The sequence below is a fragment of the Meles meles genome, chromosome X (genome assembly GCF_922984935.1).
Source record: "Meles meles chromosome X, mMelMel3.1 paternal haplotype, whole genome shotgun sequence".
NCBI classification, from domain to species: domain Eukaryota; kingdom Metazoa; phylum Chordata; class Mammalia; order Carnivora; family Mustelidae; genus Meles; species Meles meles.
The window spans coordinates 3,566,025-3,592,532 of NC_060087.1; the positions used below are offsets into that span (position 1 = coordinate 3,566,025).

At 40.4% G+C, this 26,508-nt stretch overlaps 1 protein-coding gene across 4 annotated transcripts in view; it reads right to left on the minus strand.

Annotated features, from left to right (window-relative positions):
- Nucleotides 1–26,508, minus strand: part of LOC123934352 (neuroligin-4, X-linked) — a 295,634-nt gene that overhangs the window by 122,662 nt on the left and 146,464 nt on the right. The gene's annotated exons all lie outside the window — the stretch shown is intronic.

Genomic DNA, 26,508 nt, shown 5'->3' on the forward strand with positions numbered 1-26,508 from the left:
TTACTGCAAGACTAACGTCTCCCTCATTAAACTGTTGAGATACCATTGCTGGAAGCCAGCTGACTATAAATGCCAGGACTGAATTTATTTCTGGACTCTTTTAAGGATATCCCCTCTGCATTTCTATCTACAAAACCCCCCAAATTTCTTGATGCCTTTAGCTTTCGAATATGCTTTAAAATGGGGAAGGAGAAACTCCAACTTTCTCTGGCTTTTTCAAGATAGTTTCCTTATTGTAGATCCTTTGCCTTTCCACATGAATTTTCAAATGAGCTTGTCAACTGAAGAAAAAAAAAAATCACCCAGAGATTTTGACAGAACTTGTTTGCTCAACCGCAATTTTGAATTAATTGTAGATAGCAGAGTATGACCCAGAAACATAATTACACATCACCTTTAATGTACTATGTATATTTGATTTTTCACCCTCTTGTTCTTTTTTAATAAGCTGTTGCTGTATTTTTTCCTCACAAATATGGCTAATTAAATGACTTCAAAGCCAACGGAGTTTTCTTAAATATCAAATTTAGTTAGAATCATGAACTATGGGGAAAAGGTTCTGCTGGAATTTACTCCAGAGTAAACCCATCTTGTGCACACCAAAAAAGACATTTCAAAACCCATACACACCATGAGATTCTTCCTTCCTCTCCACATGTACACTTTCCCCCAAATGCCAGAAAAATGTTCCTTTATATCTAATAATTAGCCTCTCCATCAAACCTCCATGGGGAAGTAGCTCTAAATTTTAAAAAGAATATTTAAGCGACTTCAAACAAATACATAGCTGTTCCATTATTAAAATTTAAGTGTGATTTTATAAATAAAATATCTCAATGTCCCTGGTCCTAAAGGATGTCCATCATTTTTTTATACCTGTTCTTCTCATGTTCGTTTTTTGTGCTGTAACTTCATCATTTTCTAAAGTAAAACTACGGAAAGGAGTACTTTCTATCCTAAATGGAACAGAAATACTTTGTAAAGAATTCAGAAAAGGCAGACCATGGTAAAGAGGAAGATGAAAATCCTCTAGATGTTGCTGTTAATATTTTGAGGCAAAAAAGTAATTTCCCATTTCCTCTTTTTAACAATCCATTAATTTTGATGTCACTTATGTAGGCAAATCATCAAACACAGACATCGGATACTGTGAGGCGGTCACATTATTTATGCAAGAATAGAAAGAAGGGATAGAACCTAGAAAACCTTTAGGATTATCACTCCTAGCTTGAGATATTGTCCTGAAAATGTATTTACAGGTTCACTTTTTTTTTTTTTTTTTTTTTTGGTCTCTTAAGAGTGCAAATTCCAAGTGCAACTGAGACTTGTTTTCCTAAATACAGAAAGAGTGCGTCTTTGCTAAATGCATTACTTTCATTACAGAGGAAGCCGTGTAATGGGTTATGGGGGAAATAAATGCTTTACTGGCCATCACAGATGGGTGTGTGATTGATTAGTTTGTCACTCAGCCCCCTCAGAGGAATACTTTTTTAATCTTCTAATTTAATAATGGGTTCATTTCACCAGTAAGCTGAACAGGACCCGCCCATAACAAACTGCCCATGTCTCATGACTTAATTCACTGGTCAACCCATTTCTTCTACAGACAGGTATTGGCATGTTAAATATGGTCGCCTTGAACACTACGGGCTATACCCAGAATAAATAAACACTCCACACATCAACGTTAATGTGTTCTAACATTGACTTGAACGGGATTAGCTCAGTGAGTCTGAAACAATATGAAACAGTCTTTGGGTTTCATAAAAAGCCATGTGGACTTTAGACAATGGGCTACCCACAGAAAATTCACTTTCTGCATTTGAAGGATTCACCATGCATGATCTAGGCTTCACTTTTTTTTTAATTTTTATTTTTTCTGAAATCGGAACACCTGAACAAGATTTGGGATTTCATTCCGTGAAAATGTGCACAAGGCTGGGAAGCCTGTGAGATGCAGCCTTCAACAAAGAGGCTTCCCTAACCAGCCTTTGGAATCCTTCCTTGTTACATGCCATGGCTACACTGGGCAGAAAGGTCTACCCTGGGAAGTGAAGAGCATCCGTTATTAATGTGGAAGGAGGATTTCTGGTGATCTGAAAGCCTTAGGAAAGAGAACACATGAAGTGGAGAGCATGAAATGGATTTCTTTCAAGTCATCATGAGAGTTGTACTTCGAAAAACTTTTGGAAACGCATCCCCAAATCTGAAGACTTCTGCTCCAGGACACATGAAGGGGTATGGGAATGTGAGTACCAGACTGTGGTCTGGAGGTCAAGAACCTATCATTCACCCCACAGATATTTATTATGTGACTTAGATGTTCTTGATGTTCTAATCATTGTGAATTTCACTACAGCAAAATATTATCTTGGGTTGTTACTTAAGGAAAATTGAAGTCATGTGTTTGTGATTGCAGTAAAGGCAAAGACTAATTCTTCTTAATTTTCTACCAGTTTCAAAGTGCCTCATTGCAATAATGGAAATAATAGGAGGTATTTTTGTTTTGGGGTTTTTTTTTTAATTCTTTTGGTATGTTTTCTTCTTTTTGTCTCACTGGCTTGGGAAGACAGACTGAAAGGAATATCAATAATATTTTTTTTCTTTCATTCGGAATTAGGGAGGATTGTTTTCACAGTTTCTCCAGTAGAAAATCAAAGTCAGTCTAAAAATATATAGGTCTGTGATATATGTTTGTGTTTTTTATTAAAATCTCAAGGCACTGCATGGCCTTACTTTAGCATTTTTTGTTGTGAATTTGGTTATTGAAATGTTTCTGTTCTTGGGAATAAAAGACAAGTCCTATTAGATTTGAGTCTCTCCTTTTTATTACAAGGTTCAGCTGATAGATATATTACCTCCCCACACAATCTCCAAGAGCTTGAGATTAAATCACAGTGCATTTAAAACCTACAACAAATTTAATATTGGATTATGTGCCATGCTTTTTCTGCACCTGCATTTAGAAAACTCATGTTGAAAATGAAATTGGCTTTTATTTTCCTGAGATAGCTCCAGCAATGTTGTGTTTAAAAAATGATAAACCTCGGTAGGTGTGTATGTAGGTATGTGGGTATATATATAATTATGTGTACTCATTCTCCATGTCAAGAGATTCTGGAAGATCTTGAGTTCTTTGGCATGGCTTTAACTCTAATAAAAGCTTCCTTCAGTAGTCAGAACATAGAGGTCAGTGATGGGATGCATCTCTATGCCAGGAAATTTGGGTTGTGGTCCAGGAATTAGAGGGAGCTAGAACCTTTGTCTTTTGGTCCCTTTGCTGTCAATATAGAGGAATAAATGGAGAACATCTCAGAGTGCTTAGTTGATGGGCCACTGTTCCTTGGTCTCTCTTTTCAGGGAGAAACTCAGGGATGTCATGAACCAAACAACAGAAATGTCAAGCAGGAGTCACACTTAAGGGAAATGTCTCTCATGTGTTTTTCAGTGTGTTATGTTCCCTCGACACCTTCTGGATGAAGGACCTTGTGATTTGCTCAAAATATCCCATGCTCCTCTTACAGGAAAGTATTGTGGCATCCCCAGCTGCTAACACACCAGTTTGGGCCAACAAAATGTGAATGGAAGAGATGTACGACACTCACAAGCTGACACACTGTGAGGCATCTCATTTCTGCCATAGTCTTCCCCCTCCCTCTACCAACCAGACCAGCATGTCCCAAATGGAGATCACCTCCTTCAAAGTCTCAGTTTTGGAAAGAAGAAGATCTAGAGAGCAACCAGTCATCCCCAGATGGACACAGATGTCATAAAAGGGAAATAAGCTCGGGTTGTTGTTGCAAGACTCTTTTGTTTAGCAGCAAAACTGAGCCTAAGTTGACTGCTACAGCCATCTGATTTTTTCCCATGAGGTACGCATTAACACACACACTACACACATACATACTCAGAGAGGCACACAGCCTCCTAAACACCCCAACATACACCTCGATCCAAGAAACGATTTGAGACCACAGATGTCTCTGGCTCCCCAGTGTACCTGAAATTGGTAAGTCAATGCCAACATGATAGTTTCCCCTTTGGGTACATGTCTGCCTTTACAGAAAATTACCTTTTTTTTGGTACTTAGCACCAACTCCTATGTGACTATACAGCAGTTTAAAAAAAAAAAAAAAAGGAACATCAACAGAATTCACACCTACATATTTATGGTGATTAAGCCCAACACTATCATGATTTTACCATAAAATAATTAAGAGAAGGAAGGGGCCCCTTCCTTCTCTTAAGGTGGCTTAAGTTGGTTAAGGGTCAACTCTTGATTTTGGCTCAGGTCATGATCTCGAAGTCATGAGACCCAGCCCTGTGTCTGGCTTGTGCTCAGCAGGGGGTCTGCTGGAGATTTTGTCTCTCTCCCTCTACCCTTCCCCCACTCATGCTCTCTCTCTAAAAAATGCATAAAAAATAACGAAGATGAAGAAAAAATAAACTATTTACTTCAATCACCAGGGATTTCCTGAAGAAAGATCTTAAAAGAATATGCAGAAAAGTCATACACAACTTCACATCAGCTGGTTCTCGGGTAACTCATGAATGTTGTCTTGCACAAAGCCATAAACATTGGCTCATGCGGTTACTGGACGTAGTATTATTTTTCATGGTTCCCCATACACTTGCTGCACTTTTCTACTTCCCAGATTTTGCTCATGCAGCCGTTTCTTCCTAGCTTCTGAGACTATGACTGATCTAACTGCCCCTCCCCAAACTTACTCCTTCCCTTTAACAGCTTTTGAACACCAACCAAGGGCCAACAACTCAAGGACACGTTCCCCAGCTTCCACTCCTCAGAGCAGAAATTCTTTCTTTATTAATGTATCCCGCAGAGGCAGAGAGTGGGGGTATTTCATTTAGGAATCAGAGAAGGGAAATATGGTTGACGTCTGTATTTTTTGCTACTTTTTTAAAAAAAATGAACTTTAAGACAGTTTTCAATTTAGAGAAAAAATTGTAAAGATAGAGAGTTGCCCTATGTCTCACACCCAATTTCCTCTAATATTAACATCAAACATGAGTCTGGTACATTTGTTATAATTAATGAGCCGATACCTACATGTTCTAACTCACTAAAGTCAGTAACTTATTCAGATTTTCTCAGTTTTTGCTGCATGTCCTTTTTTTGTCCACATTCTGTTTCAGTCCTCATGGTTCCTTAAGCTCTTTTCAGCTCCGAGAGTTTCTCAGAGTTTCCTTGTTTTTGATGACCTTCAGAGTGTTAAAGGGCTCCTCTCCAGAAATTTCGTAGAATATCCCACAGTCAGGTGTTGTCTGGTTTTTCGTGATTCCATGAGGCAGTGAAATTTGGGGAGGAACCCACAGAGGTCAAGTGTCCTCGTGATCACATCCTATGAAGGGTACACCCTTGTCACCATGCCTCAACAATGTTGATGTCGGTCTTGAACACCTGGCTGAGGTGTGTTTGCCAGATTTCTCCACTATAAAGTTATATGATCTCTGTCCCTCTCTGTACCATACTCTTTGGAAGGAAGTCAACATGCACAGCCAAACCTCAAGAGTAGAGGTTGAAGGAGACGATCTACGTCCACTGAGGACATGGTCTGATACATGTCAAGAGGGAATGAAATTTGTAGGTCCAATTATGAGTAATAATCAGCTGACCTTTTAATAAGGGAATGATCCAGGATTATCGAGATGGGCAGAGTGTAATTAAAAGTGGATTCAGAGTCATTAGAAGAGGGGATCGTCAACCAAGTAACGCAGGTGTCCTCTACAATCAAAAAAGGCAAGGAAGACATTTTCCTTTCCATCCCCCAAAAGGAATGTTGTCTTATCAAAACCTTGATTCTAACCAAGTGAGATCCATTTGGTATGTCTGACCTCCCAAACTGTTGTTTTAAGCCACTAACAATGTGGTGATTGATTATAGCCAAAATAGGTAACTCATAAACCCTATTTTATTTATTCATTTGGTCGTTTATGTCAATGTGAGGTTATGGATATTTATGTTACACTTGGAGTTATAATCTGGCCCTTATTTTGTTTCTCAAATTGCTGAAGCATTGGCCATTACTTAGGTAATGCTCTAAATGTAAAATACTCCCTAGCTTTATTAAACATATCTTGATAATCTCTAATTTACCTTGATTTCAATATATGACTTCAGAAAATAATACCTTGCCGTGATTGTACAATGGGATTTCAATGGGATTTTCTTTAATACAACTCTTTAATCTCATACCCTTAATGACTCTAAGCCAATCAATTCGTTCTATTATAAACCCATAAAGCATTTGCTTCAGGCCAAGATGTAAGCTTAATATTTCTCTAGGTGTTTACAGATTATGCTAAACGAGTTCCATTTTTAAAAGCATGTTATTTTGAGATCCATAGACAAAGTCACTCCCAGCTTAATGATTTCATTTCTTTGGTAATTATATGCAATTTTAGGTATTTATGAAAATCTTTCCAGGTAATGCATTTTGATTTATATTATTATTACTTGCAGTTTTAGAAACATGGAAGGATGAAATTCAGCTCAAAATACTTAATGGTATAAAAAGAGTTAATAAGAAAGTAGTAAATAGTATTAACATAACTTCAAATGCCAAAACTTCATGAACAAAACCCATTCTTGCTGCCGAGGTCTCCTGTACCTGCTGGTCTATATCTCAACCAGCATTCAAGATTTGGATAAAACCTCTTCTTCTTTTGCAGGGTCCTCCCCTCAGAAATAACTTCCCACTATAGTGTCTAGATAGCATCCCTTGATGCAAAGTTCTCAATGGGAATACCCATAAAAACAAAGAAGAAGATGTGGACATCATAGGAAACCAAGAACAACAGAATACATAAGGCTACATCTGGTGGGTTTCTACTAACCCTATTAAGGAGCCTAAAAAGAGAGTTCCATCTTACTCAAGGATCTCCTATGATACTACCACATTGGGAATTGTTCCATAAATATGACAGGAAATGAATCAGGGAACATTTGGGACCACCCTGAATGTAGCCATGTAATCACAAAAGGAGGTGTCTGTCTATGCAAACCAAAAAAACCTAGGAAATGCGTTCCAATGTTGTCTGGGCATTATTTCAGAAAATCTCCTGCCTCCAACATCGTTAGGTATGCATTCAAATTAGACAAAACTTAAACCAGCCAAAACATACAGGTGAGAGAATGGGTTAGTGCATGGAAATGGCCAGGAGGTAACTGCTGCAAAGGTAGACAATTCAGGAAAAGCTCTAGAAGCTCCATGTCACTTTCCATACACTCAGCTAGTACAAAGTATTCAAGTGTCCATGAACGCTTAGAGTAACTCCTACTAAATTAATACTTAAAGTCAGCTAACACTTGCTTCATGTCTTAGGAAGGGACAGTACAGTCTGGAGGAGTACCTTGTTGGAAATGGAATTTGAAGATCAGCTCAAAGGGTCAACAACTACAAAGGGTCTGCATTGGTAAGGAGCCCTCAGACATGTATGCTTGTGGTCTGGGGCAGCCTTGTTGAGTGACAAGGACTCGCGGGACCACTGGCACAGGAAAGGAACCCTCACAGGTCCACCTGCCAGCAGACATCTTTGGTGGGTACACCCTGACTTGCCCAAAGATGAGGAAAGAGAAAAGAAGAAAAACAGCATGTTTTTTTTATGGAGAATGTGGTGGCATTGAACAAAAGATCACCACAACGTTCAGAAGAGTCTAAGGGAATACTTAGATAAACCTCTAGCCTTTTGTCATGGAGTAAAAATAGGATGTAGTTTCTCCAGTGGAGAAACATAAAAAGAGAATAGCCTGAGACCAAAAGAAGAGGACAACCAGGTCAAGGGAGATGGAGAGATACAGGAAGTATATAGAAAGAACTAAAATGCACACTCGTTGTAAGGAAAATGCATAAACCCAAGCGTGTGTTAGATCTGAATATAGGTAAATGTACACAGAGAGACAACGCCACCACAGAAGTAAATCTTCAGGGGGAAACTAAGTGCACACTATGTCTATCCATTTGAACATCTTCATGTAAGGATACTTTGGAAGAGAACTACCATGATGAGAGAGGAACTTCAATAAAAAGAAACTCCATGATCAACCCCCAACATCACCTCCAGTATAAAGACCATCAAATTTCCCAATGCAGAAAATCATGGGGCATTCTACAGTAGAAGGACACTTCAAATGGCAATCACATACCAAACAAATTTACCAAAAGGAATCCAAGCACACTCTGATACGTCTTCTGGTAACCACTCTACTGAATAAAATGTTCATTTCTTTTAAAGGAAGACTATGCCATGAGCCGAGAGGAATTACATTTACAGTAGGGATGCTGAACATGGTTCATTGGGAAGAAAGGGTGGTACTTCGTGGGTCTCACGAACCATGGAAAGAGCAAATTTGAATGGAAACCAGACGCAAGATCAAAAGCAAAGGATTCAAAAGACAGCAAATAGCGTTTGGCACAATTGATATGTTTCGTTAAGGGATTTGAGTATTTGGAATATTTACATTGACAGGGAACCTTTTTATAATCCTGCCAATGAAGGTCAGACATATCCTTACACGGAACGCACTCTGAGGAGTGGTGAATGATGGGGTTTCCACTAAAAGCGTAAGCAAGGAAATGATGTCATGATCATCATCGTTCAAGATATAGCTGCAGGTTCTACTCAATTTGTGAAAAACAAAAGTCAGGAGAACTAAAAATATTCAAAAGGAGACACAATAAAGTCACTCCTGCATATGCTTATCTATGCAGGGGAAAGTGATTTAGGACATGAGCTAAATAAATTAGGGCAGATGAGGAATTAGTGACAGTAGTATGCAATCAACACAGAAAATCAATTTCCATACCTACGAATAGTAACATATCTAAAAAGAAAGCCTTTTTATATTAACAATAAATGGTCCAATCATACCTTATGAAGCATGTAAGACAGACAGTAAAATATAAAATCCGAGATACATAAAAGTCTGGTCTATAATCAGAAGCTTTCAGTGGAAGAAATTTAGTGTGTAACAATATGAATATATTTTTTAGAAATAGTAAGATTTTTTGGCAACAGCAAAATCATTCTAGCATCAATTCTGAAAAAAATGCATGTGAACAATTTTGGCTTGAAGAAGGTAAGGGCAGTTCTTCTGGCCTTGTTATATTATTTATTGTATTTTCAATAATTTCAGCCTCTGTATGATGAGGTCTTTCTTTTTAGAAAGTACCATTAGCTAAATATTAGAAGAAGATGAAAGCATAACAAGTTCATCTTGGGCAAAATAAATTCTGGATTAATTAAATATTTATACTTACAGCACAATGACTATGTTTGTCAAAGTACTATATAATGTTTGGGTTGAGATTTTGAGTTAACATTATATATAATATATAAAATATATATTAACATATATAAACATAACGTATATTTGAGTCAACATATAAACTATAACACCTTTATTTATAAAGAAAGACATCATTTATTAATACAGATGGTGGCATTTTTGCATTATAGATACATACACACGTACATACATGATTATACAGTCAGGTGTTATTGGGACATGTTCTGCATATGGCCATGAGTATACACAGACACACACCTGTATGTGCGTGTGTGTGTATGTATATTTTTATCATTTATTAAATAGTATACATTTATGTATATACATAAATATATGATTTAAAACAGTAAATAATAGAAGCAAATGTATATAAAATTTATATATATATACATATAATGAATACTAGAATCAGGCAGGAAATATATATGTATATTTTGTACAAACATATGTATATATATTAAATATATATTTAATAAAGAATAACTAAGGAAGTATATATATTTAAATTTATATATAACACATATTTATTTTGTATGTATATTTATTTTGTATTTATATAGTATATATTTATTTTGTATATATACCTTATACAAATATATAAAATATAAATATTTAGTATCCATGGTATTTATAAGTTATGTTACAAATATTTAATGAGTATTTATTATGTATTATATGTTTATGTATTATAAATATTTAAGTAATACGTAATAAATAAATGAAATGTCATAAATTAAATACAATATATAAACCTTTGCATTTCGTGTATACATATGTAAAATACATTTATATTATGTAAGTCTATGTAAAAAAAGGACAAAGGAAGCTATCTGAAGGTAAACCAAAGGAGAAGTGATGCTGTGGGCATCAGCAGGGTTAGCACATCAGCGACAGAAACGGAATGCAAACAAGTTGTGAGGAACAGAAGCAGGATGATGGGGAAGATGGACACAAGTGAATACCCAAGGGAACCAGAGCTGAGCGTGAAGATGGTATTTCTGAGTCACCCACAGTATCATTTTCAGAATAATGCACAGGGAGAGTGAGACCCAGGCGCACAGGCTGGCAACCTAGCTTAAAATTACTGAAGCGATGAAAAACAAATAGAATCCCGAGCATCTGAGTAGAAAACACACAGTCTCTGTGCCACAGCAGACCTCATTGGAGGCCATGGTGCCTCACATGGTTGCCCAGTGCAAAAGGAGGTGAGCCAGATCAAAGGCATCAAAAGCTTTGCTGACTGTCCGTACTGCACCCAAGGCCCCACAAGCCTGGCTGGGGATTGAGGCATGCAGGCAGCCTCGGCTAGGCAGGTGCTCGATTTCCCCATGAAGCCAGAAAGGCTGGCTAGCCAGAATGCTCCAGGAGGTACATGGAGGAAGGATGAGATGACATGAAGCATGATAGGCTCTTCACATGCCCTTTCCTGGTGCTCCAAACCACTTCTGTGCACTTGGAACAACCTGTGTTCTGTCCACCCATGGGCTTGTGATAAGCTCCTCAAACACCTTTAGGATGATGACAAACACACACACAAAAATCTCTCTCCCCTGAGAAGTCTCTGCACTGCCAAGTGGAGATGATGATGAAGCAAGATCTATCAGGTTCTGGTAGAAAACTTTTACCAATCCATTCTTTTAAGAAGGTATTTTCAGAGATGAAAGGACCACAAGACTACATCCTCCCTAATGCCTAGTAGAGTTGCTAGGAAGCAACCCTCCCATCATCTTATACATTAAGGACAGTTAAACTCCATGAAGCTCAGGAATTCAAGGAGGAAGAAGTCAGAATAAACGTTAAGAATAGGGAAATTATGGCCCAGAAGAACTAAAAATTATACACAGAAAAATCACCATTTAGGGTATCGTATGAACAAGGCCACGTAAACATCCTTTGCCAAAAGAATATTTTCATTTAATAAGGCATGACAACCACAAGAATGTTTTAACTTAATAATGCAATAAGAAACCTGTACAGGGCCACCTGGGTGGCTCAATGGGTTAACGCCTCTGCTTTCAGCTCAGGTCATGATCCCAGGGTCCTGGGATCGAGCCCCACATCGGGCTCTCTGCTCAGCGGGGAGCCTGCTTCCTCCTCTCTCTCTGCCTGCCTCTCTGCCTAGTTGTGATTTCTCTCTGTCAAATAAATAAAATATTTAAAAAAAAGAAACTCTGTATGGCAACCACACCCAATAGTTTATAAAAATTTCAAGTTATAACAGGAGAAACTGAAGATGAATGGGAGGTTGTAAATGATCTTACTTGTCCAAATGAAGAAGTATCTGTTGTTGAAGCATTCTAGAGGCTGAAAGTCTGAGATCAATGTGTCCACAGAGTTGGAATCTGCTGAAACCTGCCTCTTGGGTCATATGTGGCTGTCTTCTCACGGGATTCTCATATGATAGAAGGGGTGAGGGAGATCTCTGGGGTCTCCTTTATAAAAATACTAATCCCACCAATTGGGGCTCCACCTGCTGACCTGATCACCTCCCAAAGCCCCCATCTCCTAACACCATCACCTTGGGGGTTAGCCATTCCACCCATGAAATCTGGGAGAACACATTCAGACCATACCAGATGTTTAGACAATATTTATGTGCAGGACTTCATTTCATAGGATGCACTGTTTCTCCTTTCATGACTATGTGAAATGCCCATGTGGGAAGCACAGCACAGAGCCAGGTCCAAAATCTCCATTTCTTCCCCATCAGAACTACAGAATGCTTTTCATAGGAAGACAAGTGGCGGCTTCCTACTGTCCATCTGTGCCAAAATTCTAGGACCAAACAGACAGACCACAAGGAGACCTCATCTTTGTTCTTACGATGCCATAGTCTCCTGGACTATGTGACGATTAATTTAATAATCACACCAAATTTCTAAATTCCTACCGTGAAAAGATTATGCATGGGCAGGTGACCATGTGAAATATTGTCTAAGCATATACACATTGACAACCCATTAGTAATCTAAATGGCAGTCGAGGAATTTCTCCTGAAGAAGCAAAGGAGACTTGGTGAACCAGGAGTTCAAAAGATGAAAAGACATGAGAAAATAGTTCAGAAAAGGGCCAGGAGAGTCTGATGAAAAATGAAACTGGGGAGTTAGGCATCATCAGACCATGGGCAGAGCTTGGTGGACGGTCGTGCCCTGAACAGCATCCCCAAAACTCATGTGCCCTGAGAAGTCAGAGTGTGACATTATTTAGAGAGAGAGTCTCTGCCAACATCATTAGTTAAAAATATCTAGAGACAAAGTCTTCTTGGATTTATGGTGTCCCCTCAATCCAATGACTGGTGTCTTTACAAGAGGAGAAGACAGGTGGAGACGCAGGGAGAAGGAAGTGATGTGCACATGGGGGAGATGCCAAGGAACACTGGGGGTTACTGGGAGCCCCACAAGAGAAGAGGGAAGCACGGGACTGGTAGGTCTTCCTTGGAGCCTCCAGAAGAAACCAACCCAGGTGACGCCTTGATCTTGGAGTTCTGGGCACCTGAGTTGTGCTGGAATACATTCCTGTGGTTGTAAGCTGCCAGACTTATGGTAATTTGTTATGGGAGTTTCAGGAAACTCCTGTAGTGGGCATGTAAGAATGGGGTGGCGAGCAAACCCTAAGGCCATGCTTAGTGAGACAAACCCTTCTAGAATCCCAGCTAATTGGGTATGAATGGCACCTGTTAGATGACAGGAGCGTCATCCTGGAATCCGGTTGCATTCCATGGACTCGAGATGAGATGCCAATGGCTTCATGAGAACATGCTGCTATGTAGGATTCTTGCTCAGCTGACCTGAGTAAGAGCTTGTCAGTGTGGGAAAGGGGCTGCCGGCAGCCTGCAGGAGCTGAAGGCAGGCTTCACTGGCCGCCGATGAGAAAGGTGCCATGATCTGACAACCACGAGGGACAGAAACCTGTCCACACTGCAGTGAACTTGGAAAAGCAGGAGCCCCAGACAGGAAAGGAGGGTCGCTGATACCTGTGTCTTTGAGGGACCTGAGCAGGGAACCCAGCTAAGATAGGCCTGATTTCCTGGCCCACTGAAAGCGTGGAGTGATATGTGAGCATGGTGTTAAGCCACCAAGTTGGTGGTCATTTGGTTAGCAGCAGTAGAAGACTAGAGCGTGTGGGTCACCAAAGTCTTTGGACGGGGATGGCATCCTCTGTCATCTGCTCCCTCTGACTGCCCAGCCCTAGTTAGGGAAGGAATTTGCACAGCGAGCCCCACACATTCCCTCCCATTCCAGAGATTGTGTACTCTGGTTGGGACAGAAGGAAAGCAGGACCAGCAGGCCATCTGGAGTCTAGCCACGTCCAGGGGCATTTGGGCTATCCATCCTTCATTGGCATTAAAGAACAACGCACACACCATGATTTAGCCACAGCTTCTGAATGCCTAGAAGACAAGGGGCCTGGCAGCCCTCAAGTTATTTCTGAGTGTAGGCAAACGTTCCTTTGTGAGCCACTGACATCTCAAATTGTAGCACCGCTGGGGAGAGACAGCAATACGGAGACTGCATCCGAGTTTCCCGGGGTGCTTTGTAAACCTTTCTCTGGTGGGCTTTGGCTCTTTTTCGTGGTCTGTTTCCACTTTTGATTTATGTCCCTCTGTCCGCCTTGGCTCCACATGCCCCCATGGAGCCAGCATGCTCACCGGGGTGGACGCCCATCATACTACACATGAGATTAATGATACAGGCTGGAAAGACGCCAGACTGAGGCAGATAAAGGAAAGGAACTCCCTGGGAGGCTGGAGCCTGCCTCATCTGCCAAGCCCAATGATGCCCTTTGGGTGTGTAAAAGCAGAAATGTGGACCAAGGTGGGATGCTTGAGTAACGATGCTGCAATCATGTGCCTCGTCCAATGGCGTGTACACAGAGCAATAACTCAGTACAGAGCAAGATTCCCCTGTAGGGCATGTGTTCAGAGGGAGCACAGAGCATTCCCTTAGCAGCCTGGGAGCAACTGGGGAAGCCTGTGTTTCTTCACTTGTTCATGCAGCAGACTGGACCTCCATGAGCACCCTGACTGGGGGCTTCGTACATGGGGAGGCAAGCCAACGGGTTCCCTGCCGCTTGGATGGCAAATGATCATCACAAAAATCAGGAGCCAAAGAGGATTTTTGTTTTCTTTTTTTTTTTTGAAGGTCAATTCCCTGTCTTTACAAGCATGGGACAACACATTACCGGTAGTCTAGGGAGGTGGCAAGCTCCCGGATTTGTACCATCCTTTCATCGCCATGGAGATCCTTCAGAAAACACCACCACATTTTCTGAGACCATTCCCTACACATAATCCAAATGGACTCTGGCTCCTCAAATAAATAAATAAATAAAAAGGGACCTTTCAGGACCTGCTTTACTTTGGAACTTCTCAAAAATGGTGAGCGAACTAAGCCATTCGAAACAGAGATACTGTATTTCAGTTGCTGTCCTTGCTATCGAAAAGGAGCGTCTGGAAACCATCGCTTTAGTCTCCATGCATGATCACGTGATGTTTTTCAGGTCCCCTGGAAGAGTGTCCTTCCTTTTATCAGGACAAGAGGACCCGTATTCCACAGTAATTTGCAAAAATAGTAATGATCTATGATCATCCAAACACAGAATCTACTAAAAATCAGTAGGTTGCATGTCCTTTGAGCATTTGTTAGGAACTAACAATTATTTCCCAGTGAAATCTGTTTGGCTGCCATTTAGCAAAGAGGGAATTAAGATACACAGGGATTTTTCGTATTTTTGTCCCCACACGAGAACCATTCACGTTCTCTGGAGGAAGAGGAAGAACAAGGCAAGCCACGTTCTAAAATTCATCGAGTTTAACCACAGATCAAAAAAACATGTGTTCTGTTTGACCCATTTCTTCCAATGCTTTGCTTGGAATTCTTGGAGGAGGATGAAGGTACATTATCTAAAATAGCAGTGAAAGAGGGATTACATTTTGACTGTGCATTCCTCACAGTGACTTGACACCAAATGAGAGCTGCAGGCTTGCCTTCCTCCATAGGCTTCTGTGGCTTTCCGTTAGGATCCACAGAACAATCCTTGGTTTCCCAGTGGCAGCCAACCACATCATTCAGGTTGAGGAAGGGTCAGGTCCTCTGCTGTCTCAGCAAACACAGCCCACAGTGATGGGAGGCTGGTGGCCAGGAGCTAAATGCACTGAGTGGAAAATCTCTCCAACTGCCTCAAAGCCTAGGGTATCTGGTTCTTGTCTCCTTTCCTCCCGCCATCTTGGAAGTCCAACACCCAAGTGGAAGAATCCATTTGCCTACGTTACTCCACTCCAGTCCTGTTTCCTAAGAGAGGGACACTCGTGAAGAAAACTGCCTATTGACAACATTAAGCTTCTCTGTTGTCAACACTATGCCATCACCTATGATGGATACCATCATTTTGTTGTTCATACTGTATTCCTATTTCATTGAACCCAAATGAGGAGTCAATACTGTCAGTACAGAGCTGTCATTGTGAACTGGGCAATTTCACGCCACGGAGGGATGGATAAGTGGGGCCACTCAAAAATAAAGCCAAGCTCGGTGCCACGCAAGTGACCGCTTTTCTGTTTTGTTTTGTCGGGGCTGAAGGGAGAAGTCAACCTCCCTATCAGAATTGCCTGGAAACATGTGCTAATTGGACAGCTCGATGAATATTTGTAACATGCACTATTGCTTTGAAACCAAATAATTAGGGAGAGCTGACAGAAAATCAGCCAACACCGCATTACCATCTCTTAGCCAGATATTATGAGTTGACAGACTGAGTGAAGCTGAGCAGATTGGGACCAGCTCCCTGTGAAGATAAATTCTATTAATGATCCAACATGCGTGGCTCTGGATACGGAGTTACAAAACGGTTCATAAGTCACCGAGACACGGAGGCTATTGACAAAAATCAGCAGAAGGCGATGGATGGCCTTTATACCCAAATAAATGTCAGTGGTAATTAGATCAGCCCAAAGATGAACCAATTTCTTCACTCCTGGGGTGGGACGTTAGTGATGCTATGAATATTTTTAATGATACAGATTTCATGAGGTAAAGGAGCATAGGAACACAGAGACAACAAGGTGAGACACTTAGCATCCAAGAGAGACGTTATCAACAGTGCTGATGCAAGACGTCAAGGTGAATTGAATTGGTAGTTCATACTGTCCTAGGATTATATTCGAAAGCACCAAGTATGCCAAAATGCAGTTTTCTAACGTTGACGAAGTCATGTGCCTATGTCCTTGGTTTTTGCCTAAATGAAGAGGCACTACTTTGCCAGCTGTGGGAAAAAGGATTTAGGAACGTGGCCACACGTTTTTGTCTGAAGTCGACAGGTGGTTTGATTCTGCAGAATCAGAAACTGCATTGGGATTATGAGGTCTCAATTTTCACACACACACACCAAGGCTGAGACAACCAGACAGACACGCGGAGGAAAAGCTCTACAGTATGAAAACCATTGAGAGCCTGGAAATCATTTAAAATAAGCATCAGTGATTATTCTACTCATAGTTCATCAAGCAGATTAAGTTACAAAGTGCCTTTAAGTCTCTTTTTCATATTTAAAACCATTACCACGTACATCACGTCTGTAGGTAAGGCTCACAGGTGTCATGAACACGTGATTAGTGCAGACCCTCCTGATTTAACGTACCGCGTCTCCACGTAGACTCAACGTTCTCATGTTTTCTAAAGTCTACTTTTTTCTGGTAATTGATTCCATGGTGTGATGTAAGGGAAAATGTTACATAAATTGAACCATTACAAGAAGAAGGAGAAGAGGAAGAAGAAGAACCATCACCACCAACAACCTTTTTATTTCCAAACTGGTAGAATGAAGTGTAAGTCAACAAGACTTTGCTTCCCCATGAGCCAAAACCAACTTACGTTCACACTCACTGTGGGTACAGACTATATCATGTTCCCACCTAGAAAGTCCTTGATGGAACAGGTCTGACTGATTCATCATAACAAAATAAAACTTTTACATATGGTATAATGAACACTCACAATTTCGAAAGGTCAACAAAAAGATGTTAAAGACACGCTGAAATTAATCACCATGGCACAGAATCTTAGGGTTTGAGGTGGAATTTCAGGCATCACGATCCTACTGAAGGGACAAAAAGTTTTCTGTAAATGATGTTAAAATGTGTGTGTACCATTAAAACATGGTAGCTAGGATATAGAAAAAATGACAGTTTTCACCTCTAAGACTAATTTTGTTTATTTTTTATTTTACTTTATTTTATTTTATTTATTTGAGAGAGAGCACATGAGCGGGGGAAGGGACAGAGAGAAAAGGAGACTCCCCATTGAGCAGAAGACCTGATGTGTGGCTCAGTCCCAGGACCCTGAGATCATGATCTGAGCCAAAGGCAGTCGCTTAACCGACCAACCCACCCAGGTGTCCCAGACTAATTTTTTTTTTTTTTTAAGATTTATTCATTTATTTCAGAGAGAGAACATGTACACACAAGCAGGGGGAGGGACAGAGTGAGAAAATTTCCAGCAGACTCCCCACTCAGCATGGAACCCAGTGCAGGGTTGGATCCCAGGACCCTGGGATCATGACCTAAGCCGAAATCACAGCCAACAGCTTAACGAACTGAACCACCCAGGTGCCCCTAAGACTGATTTTTAATAGTCACCACTTAATGTATACAATTTTGATGTAGACACTGTTCAAGACATCCAGCTGTGTGGCTAGAGAAAAGCGAATAAAAGTTCCTACTATATATACATCATTAAAGACTGCATGAAAAATAATTATCTGGTAGAAAAACGAAAGCAATGCAATATAGACAAAGGAGTTACTCCGTTTAATTTCTGTTATGCACATCCCTACCTGCATTATTTTGCGGGTTTCTAAAAATGACCAGTTCGTGGTTAGGAATTTTTATTACTAGCATATTACAAGCAAAGGGAGTTCCATGTTTTTTAGGGAAAGGTCTATGAGATTAACATGTTAAAAAAAAAATTTGGTACATTGAGCTTACCTATAATTAAAATCATTAAACATGGTTTTAAATAAGCAAGATCAATTATGAGCACTGCAGTTTGTATCAGATGTTATGTCTACACAGACAATCTGAAATTCTTTACCATCTGTGCTGTGCATTTGAAAGTACTGACTTAAGGGAAACTATACAACAGAGTATATGTATTCAATGCGATGCATGTGCTTCCCTTCATTAAAGGTTAAATCATTGAAGATGTAGTATAAATGTCATCCCCAAATTCCTGACTTTTGGTCTCCTGAAAAAATTAATCCCAGAGATATTTTATAGCAAGGAAAACACCAGGGACCCATAGGAGAATCCCTATTGGTCAAAATTATTAGATTTTGGAATTAAGTCAAAAATACGCATTGGTAATTGAAATTAAAACAAAAAAAAAAATGCAGTGGATCACAGCAGAGTTGAACGTGTGGGCTGGAGTCACTGTTGTGTATTTGGACAACTTCCAGAAAGGCAATAAATATGAATTTTTGGGTAGCTCTATGTCACCTCCCAGTGCAATGGAAATTCATAGTATCTATAAATGAATCTTTCTGTTAATGGTAATTCTATGGTAAAGTAAGAGAAGCCGGAAGAAACAACCATTCATGGAAATGATATCAAACTCAGCTCTAACACCACTAAGAGTGTAAGAAGATAAAAGAGGCGCAAAGCACCCCCTGACAATTTTCAGCCCACACTGATGGTGTTTTCTTCCATTTCTCACTATTGTCTGAAATCTGCAATCATCACCTTAAAACATCTGTTGCCTTATTCTCTAATTATCTACCCCACACATGCTGGCAGTTAATTATACATTCTCTTATTCTGTAATTACAATCCTATTGGTTTTCCCAACAAGACTTGAAGCATCTCATGAACTACATCAAAACCTGAGATCCTTTTGTGCTAACCACCCTACCTGTACAGCACGGTATATTTCCAACAAATAGTCTCAGCCTGAGAATCCTCAAATGTCAGAACATTCAATGGGTCGAGAAGAGGGCAACCCAAACTTGAGCTGTGATACCACAAGAAGACCTTGACCAGAAAGGATAACATAAGCCAGCCACTTGTTTAAGGACAAAAAGTACTTGGTTTTGCTCCTCTTATCTCAAAAACTATGGTTTTGATGTCATACCTTGTTTACTTTTTCATCACACTAAGTAGTTTTGTTTTGTTTTGTTTTCCAATATGGCACAAGGACTCTTTCCTGAGCCAAGGAACTTTAACAGAACACCTAATACTTTATCAGGTGCATATGTAATTATGTAGCTAACTGCCTTCACCCTACTACTGTTGGGCGGAAATTGATACACTGTTTTCCATTTGCATCTACCATTCACGGTGGCACAGATTTAATGACGGAGAATCCAAAATCATATACTTACTTCTTTCTCTTACTCATTGTCATTGTTTGAAGAATCTGTGTTGTTTACATTTCGGGGCAAACTATGAAGGCAAAACTTGGAGAATTGCATGGAAAGAGGCGACCTATTAACTCTCTTCAAACCCTAAGACTATAGACACACAGACACTCAGAATCCTGGGGGACCTGATAGATAGGTTTCTTTCTTTGGGTTTCCAAGATAGAGCTAGTGATACCTGCTTTTCCTTGAAGTTAGAGATTCATGACCTTGCAGACAGCCTTAGTGCCCATATATATCATTCTTTATTTTTGATTCTTGCCCAGCAAAATGCTAACCTTGGAGAAATCCAGGTTTCATCCAATGCTCTTGCTCCCCTTCCTGTGAACATGGGTGAAGGAAAACACGGACCCATGCTGATTGGTTTCACTTTCAATTCATGATCATAAATGTGCAGGAGGTTCAAACTGGAGGTCATACTCAAATTCTCCAAAAAATTTCCTTTGAAAATTCCCTAAACAACTTCCTGTCATACCCAAAGGCCCTTGTCCCATCTTCACTGCTGGTTTACAGTCTCACAAGTTGTTTTTTTTTTTTTTTTTTTTCAGTGTAGGAAGAAGGAACCATCTAAAGGGAACATCCATAACTTCCCATGAACTCATTTACCCATACACCAATAACTACCCTATCTTATGTGTTCCCTCGTTTCCCTGTAGGTAAATGTTAGGGCTCCCACCTAAGACTATCACCCATCCAATCTCATCGATTTACCAATCCAACAACAAAATAGCCCTCTCTTGCTAGACCTGAATTGCTTTGTTCTTGCAGAGGAAATACAACCTACCAATTGTGTTATTATTCAAAGAGGTTTCCGGTCCCCTCTGTGAGGAAAAAATATACCCTGGCAGCTGTTTGATGGCAGGCTTGGCCATAAGACTTACAGCGTCCATCGCTGGGAAGAATTTTATTGCCCCACCTCAGTGACATGAGATATACTCATTTGACATGTTTTAGCCAATGACGCATGGAAAGAATTTAAGAGTGCCATTTCTAAGAAAAAACCTTGAGAACGGTGAGGTGGCCTCTGCCATGTTTTTCCTTCCACTTTGCCATAACATCAGAAATGTGTCTGCACCCTCAGGTTGTGTCCTGGAAAGAAGAGGAGATGGAGAAGGGCCGAAGCCAATGTGTGAAGAACACACAACATTAGAGAGAAATAAACCTCTCTAGCCGCATGTCCTTGACATTTTAGGGATATTTGTTAACGCAGCATAAGGTAGGCTAAACTGATAGATTCAATATGCCTCTAGATCATTCCTCCAGCATGCAGACGTGCTGTTAGACCTTCCATCATATGAGAAACACAGTAACTTTCTCTTGGGTTTATATACCCTTCTAACTGTTCCATAGCTCTCTGCTCCTTTACAGGAAATCTCTTCAGAATTGTCGTGTATACACCCAGACTTCAATCCCATGGCTCCCACTCACCACTAAAGTTACTCCAACCAGGCTATACACGGAATGCACCACCAAAATTACTGCTACTCTAGTAAAACTTGCCAGCGACCTCCAGGCTGCTGTGTCGGTGGGCTCCAGACTCTGACTTTTCTGCTTTCTTTTTTCTGTCTTCAGACTCTTCATGACTCTAAATACCACCTATGTGGAGTGGTCCAACATGTTCCTCCTCAGCACAGACCTGTCTCCTGAAATTCCCCTAAACCCAGACACCCAGTTGTCTTTGGAATATCTTGTCTTTGATGTCCTACATGCATTTCAAAGTCAAACTCTCAAGCCTCAACTCATCCTCAAGATTCTTTCCACCAAGGCTTTCTCCAATTTCATCCATGAATACCTCCTTTCTTTTCCATGCTTAGATCAACAAATTTGGGTTCTTTTCCTTTCCTCACATTCTACATGCAAATCATTTGAGAATCTTCTTTTCAAAAATAGAATAAATCTAAGCACTTTTCCTCACCTCACTACTCCCATCCTAGATGTAGGGTCATAATTTCTCATGGTGACTCTTAAATGAGTCTTTTGACTGGGCTCCTGCTTTCTGCTCTTGCCCCTAGAAGCTAATCTCCACAAGGCAGCTAAAGTAGTTCTTTAAAACACATCTCACCATGTCAGTCAGGCCCTCTGCCTCCAATTTTTCTCCTTTTATTCCCAGAATTAAAGTCAAAGTTCTTAATGGACTCATCCCACTTGGATCCCAGTCACTCACTGCCATCTAGCAATCTTCCCCAACACAATGGGAATGCTTCCACCCCAGGGCCTTTGCACTGGTACCTTCCTCCTGCCTGGAACACCCTTCTGGTATATTATCAAGGCTTCCTGCCTCACCTCTTTCAATTATTTTCTCACACTTTTCCTTTTCAGTGAAGTCAGATTGGCCACTGTGCTTACATGTGTATTCTCCTTGGTAATCCTGATTCTCCTCCCCCTGTTCCCATTTTTATAATAGCACCCCTCACCTTCAAAATAATATGTAACTTATTTAATTCTTAAATTTATTTCTCAGGGTCCCCACAGAATATAAATTGCACTAGGCAGGAATTTTTTTTTCTAATGGGTACCTTGATGTATCTACGAATTCCTTAGAATACCTGATGTGAAAGAGAGAATCAAAAATAAAAATAAAATATTCAAAAGCAGTACAATGGAAATGTTGTTTCTGGAAATATACAATGCTCTCCTCCTGTGTAAAGCATGAAAATAGAACTTTAAAAATCTTAGAGAATAAGTTCTTTGAAAAGTTAAGTTTCAGGTGAGGTCAGAGAGAACCATTTAAGGACAAGTTAGGAAAATGTACAGAACATGTCCGCAAATACAAAAATACTTGACATGTCCTTCCAAGGTTATTGAAGCATAATTATTCAGACGGTCATTTCCAGTCATGCAGGTGGTTTTGCCTTGATTTGCTCATTTGGCTCTTTGTTTCTGTCACAGGCGAACCGATATTTGCTTTTATTTCTTATCTCTGTCCTATTTTGGGGATACGCTCGGTGAATCTATATTCCTTCGAGTAACAAGTTGTTGAACTTGTTGAACTGCCATGTGTTCTCTGGTCTCCTGAGGACCATTCCTTTTTTTCTGTCATCCCACACCATTCTGTGCCTCCTTCCCCCCAGCATCATCCTTACAGAGACACAGAAATCTCAGATTCTGAGAAGGTTCTTGAAAAGCTGGGTTTGGCTTCGCCAAGATTTTGCCATCACCTTTCCTGCTTTGCCGCAGCTTAGAAAAGGAGCTGCACACCTGGGAAAGGTGTTTCAAGACTTTTAGAGCCAATATCTGTCTTTCACAGGAGGACCAATGCCACACCGCCTTAGAAACACGCAGACCTGTGCTGTGTCTCATCGTCTCCAAGAAGAGAGGTAGGCACTCTTTTCCTGGGAGCCATTCCATTCCAGGAAGCATACTTGTCGTCATCTCGTTGTAAAGCCAAGGAGAGAGGGGCTGCAGGGAAGCTAAAGATAGAGACCCCAGGGGAGAGAGAGAAGGCTCTTAGGTGAGGTCTGTGTGTATGTGTGTTTGTACAGATACACGTGGAAACTTGGACCAAGGGCATAATGAGTAGAAGACAGGGGATGCCCATGAGAAGCAGGCAGGAACACACACTCTTGGTAAGCTCTTTGTACAACACAAATGGACGGGCAAAGAGAAAGACATTACCGTTGCTTCTCATTTTAGTGTACATGCTTCCGAAGTGAGAACCATTATCATTGCTTCTGATGAAAAACTCTTACATGTCATTGTAGAACTTTCGGAAATACAGAAAAGTTCAAAGAGAGAGAGAGAGAGAGAGAGAAACCAGTATAGATAATTAAGCCACCCTCAAGGCTTTTTTTTTTTTTTTAAAGATTTTATTTATTTATTTGACAGAGAGAGATCACAAGTAGATAGAGAGGCATGCAGAGAGAGAGAGGGGGAAGCAGGCTCCCTGCTGAGCAGAGAGCCCGATGTGGGGCTCAATCCCAGGACCCCGAGATCATGACCTGAGCCGAAGGCAGCGGCCTAACCCACTGAGCCACCCAGGCGTCCCAAGGCTCACTTTTATCCTATCTTATCCTCCATGTTTTTTGGGAGGACGTTGGAAGATTTGGACATCAACGGATTGGATATTTGATTACGAAGCTCGGTCTACAGCTGGAGTCCCCTCTTCAAAGCTCAATCCAATGTTCAATCTCTGGAAATTTTGCTTTGGTGCATCAAAAACTAGAATCTATTCTTTCTTTTAAATACTCTCTCTATGCAAACCATGTAACATGGTTCAGGAAAGATTCTTAACACAAGTAAGAATATTTCTTTTGTCTTTAACACAGCCTTTAAGGTCTATAAATTTCTGATGTAAAATGTAAAAATTAAAAAAAAATAAAAATTAAAAAATAAAATGTAAAAAGTAATAATAAAACATGTCAAATATTTTTAACATTCAAGTCAATTATATGCTCAGCTAGGGTTAAAAGAGGTGGTTCTTAGCAAATTATAATAATCTTAGAATTTATCATTAAGTAGGATAATTCATTTTTTTAAAATGACCCTATACTAGGTCTAACATTTAGCATCCTGACGTATCTTAAGAGGGTTTAGTAAGGTATAAATGTTTTCCCATGGTGTTAAATTATTCGTGGTGTTTTGATGTTGACATTCTGGTGCCCTGCTCAGAGGTTTAACATTTCCTGTGTGTTCTCTTCCTCCTCAGTGATTTCCTTTGCTTATGAATGTCACCTACAAACTAGACATTCAATGTCCCATCATTCTGTCATCTGTGTGTCTTCTCTTTCTTCCAGGATCTCAGCCCTTTTTCTGGCCCCAAATTTTCATGTCAGTCTGAGAGTCTACCTACTAGCCCCTCTCCTGTCTTCTTTGTATGCCCTATTTAGTCGTGGTGGATTTTGTTTTATTTTGTTTTATTTTATTTTGTTATTACATTATATTATTTTATTTTATTTCATTTTTTTTGCTTCCACATGGGTTTGCCTTTTTCATAGGTTTGTTTGGTTTTTTTCCATTGATTAAATCGTGGTCAAGAAAATAAATCAGCAAATGCGTGCAATTTTGACTCAGGAAACTCGCAAAAGGCATGGAGTTTTATAGCCACCCTTCAGTAACCGGTCCCTGTCATTCCGTGTTCATCCATGACAGAGCTGACTTTGTGGGGAATCAGGGCTTCCTTCATTCCCGTGTCCTGTGTGGAGTGATGTTGTGGCCCTCACATCCTTCAGAGATCCCCCTCACCTTCCCATTATCCTTTGTTGGACGTCTTCTTGTCTTGTTTAGGACTTTTCTTCTCTTTCACCTTACCCTTTCTCTGTTAGTATGTTCATTTGATGGGATTACCATAGCACCTTGACCCTGGAGGGGATACACACACACTTACACACACACACACACACACACACACACACACACGTGTGTGTTCTTTCTTACAAAGAGGCTTTGACTTTGTATATTCCTTCACTCCAATATCGTAGGTTGGGCTCACTGGAGTAGAATCCTCTTTCTGGGTTTTGTGTTCATATGGGATCATGGCATATCTCCAGGGACCTGCCTGGCTAGGTTAGTGATGCCTCTTACCACTGACCACATGTCGCAGACCTGACTCCTTTTAGGTGGGCATGATCTAGGATCTAGAACAACTTGCATATCACAGTATTATTTTTACCCCCACACCAATGTCTCAACCTCATGCTGTTTGCAAAAAAAAACTAAAACAGATGGAGACAAATGGCCTACGTGTTCACATTGGAGTCAATCCTTTAAACTAAAACTGCAGTGATAGTCTTTCTCCCCTGTTTTCCCGGCTTCTGGTGTTCTCCAAAGCAAAACAGAGAAGAAACTGTGATTTGGCACCATTTATTTCACTGAAAAATGAAAACAAATGTCCTTTTTCACATCCCCAATAATCGGTGGTTCATCCATGTAGCTTTTGAGCATTTTGTCGTCTCTGTGATCCATGTTTTGAAGTCCAGTCTCTTAGTGCTTCCTGGGAACATTGGAAATCCTGTTGGAACGCTTGAGTTCCACTGAACTGAGGTTCAATCACTTTCCTAATTCATCTTGGTGTTTCCTGGATAGTTTTATGTTAGCACATAAAATCTTATCATGGATGAAAGACCACAGTGGTTGTTAGGAAGTATTTGGCAGCACGTCTGGAAAAGTCCAAACCGGGAACGTTAAAAAGAACAAAAAGATGTATCTTCTTCCACTGACAAGAAGACCAGAGAGAGAGGTTTGTAACTCAGCTACTCCACAATGCCTCCAGGAGCTCATGTCCTCTCTCTCTCTCTCACCGTTCTGCCATGTTTGGCTGTTGGGTTTTCATCTTGTCCTCAAGCTTGAGGCTCCTGATGTGAGAATGCCATGTGGTTCCACCACAACCAGGTCAGGGGAAGGGAGGCAATCGATACAAGATGTTTGGGTCCTTTTTATTATAAGAAAGATTTTTCAGAAATCATCTCCATAAGACGCCACAGGTGTCTCCTTGATCCCATTCATCTCTGATGCCCCCCACCCCCCAACCCACTCCAAGCAGGTTGGGAAAGTATATTGGTCCAGCTGACTCAAGTGTGCCCAGATCTCAAGACTGTTTGGCCCTGGGTGGGAAATTCTGTGGGAATGCTTGAGTTTCACTAAACTGAGGTCCAATCATTTTCCTAATTAATCACAACCTTCATCTGTAAGCAACAGCATAGACAGATACTCTATCCCAGAAGAATAAAGTCACATCACATCACATCCAGGAGAGAATGATATCCCGTTGAGTGTTCAGGAAGACATAAAAGAACGAAAGGCCCAGATCTGGCACTAAACATTTCAGGGACAAGACTTATGGAAACAAAAAGTTGAAT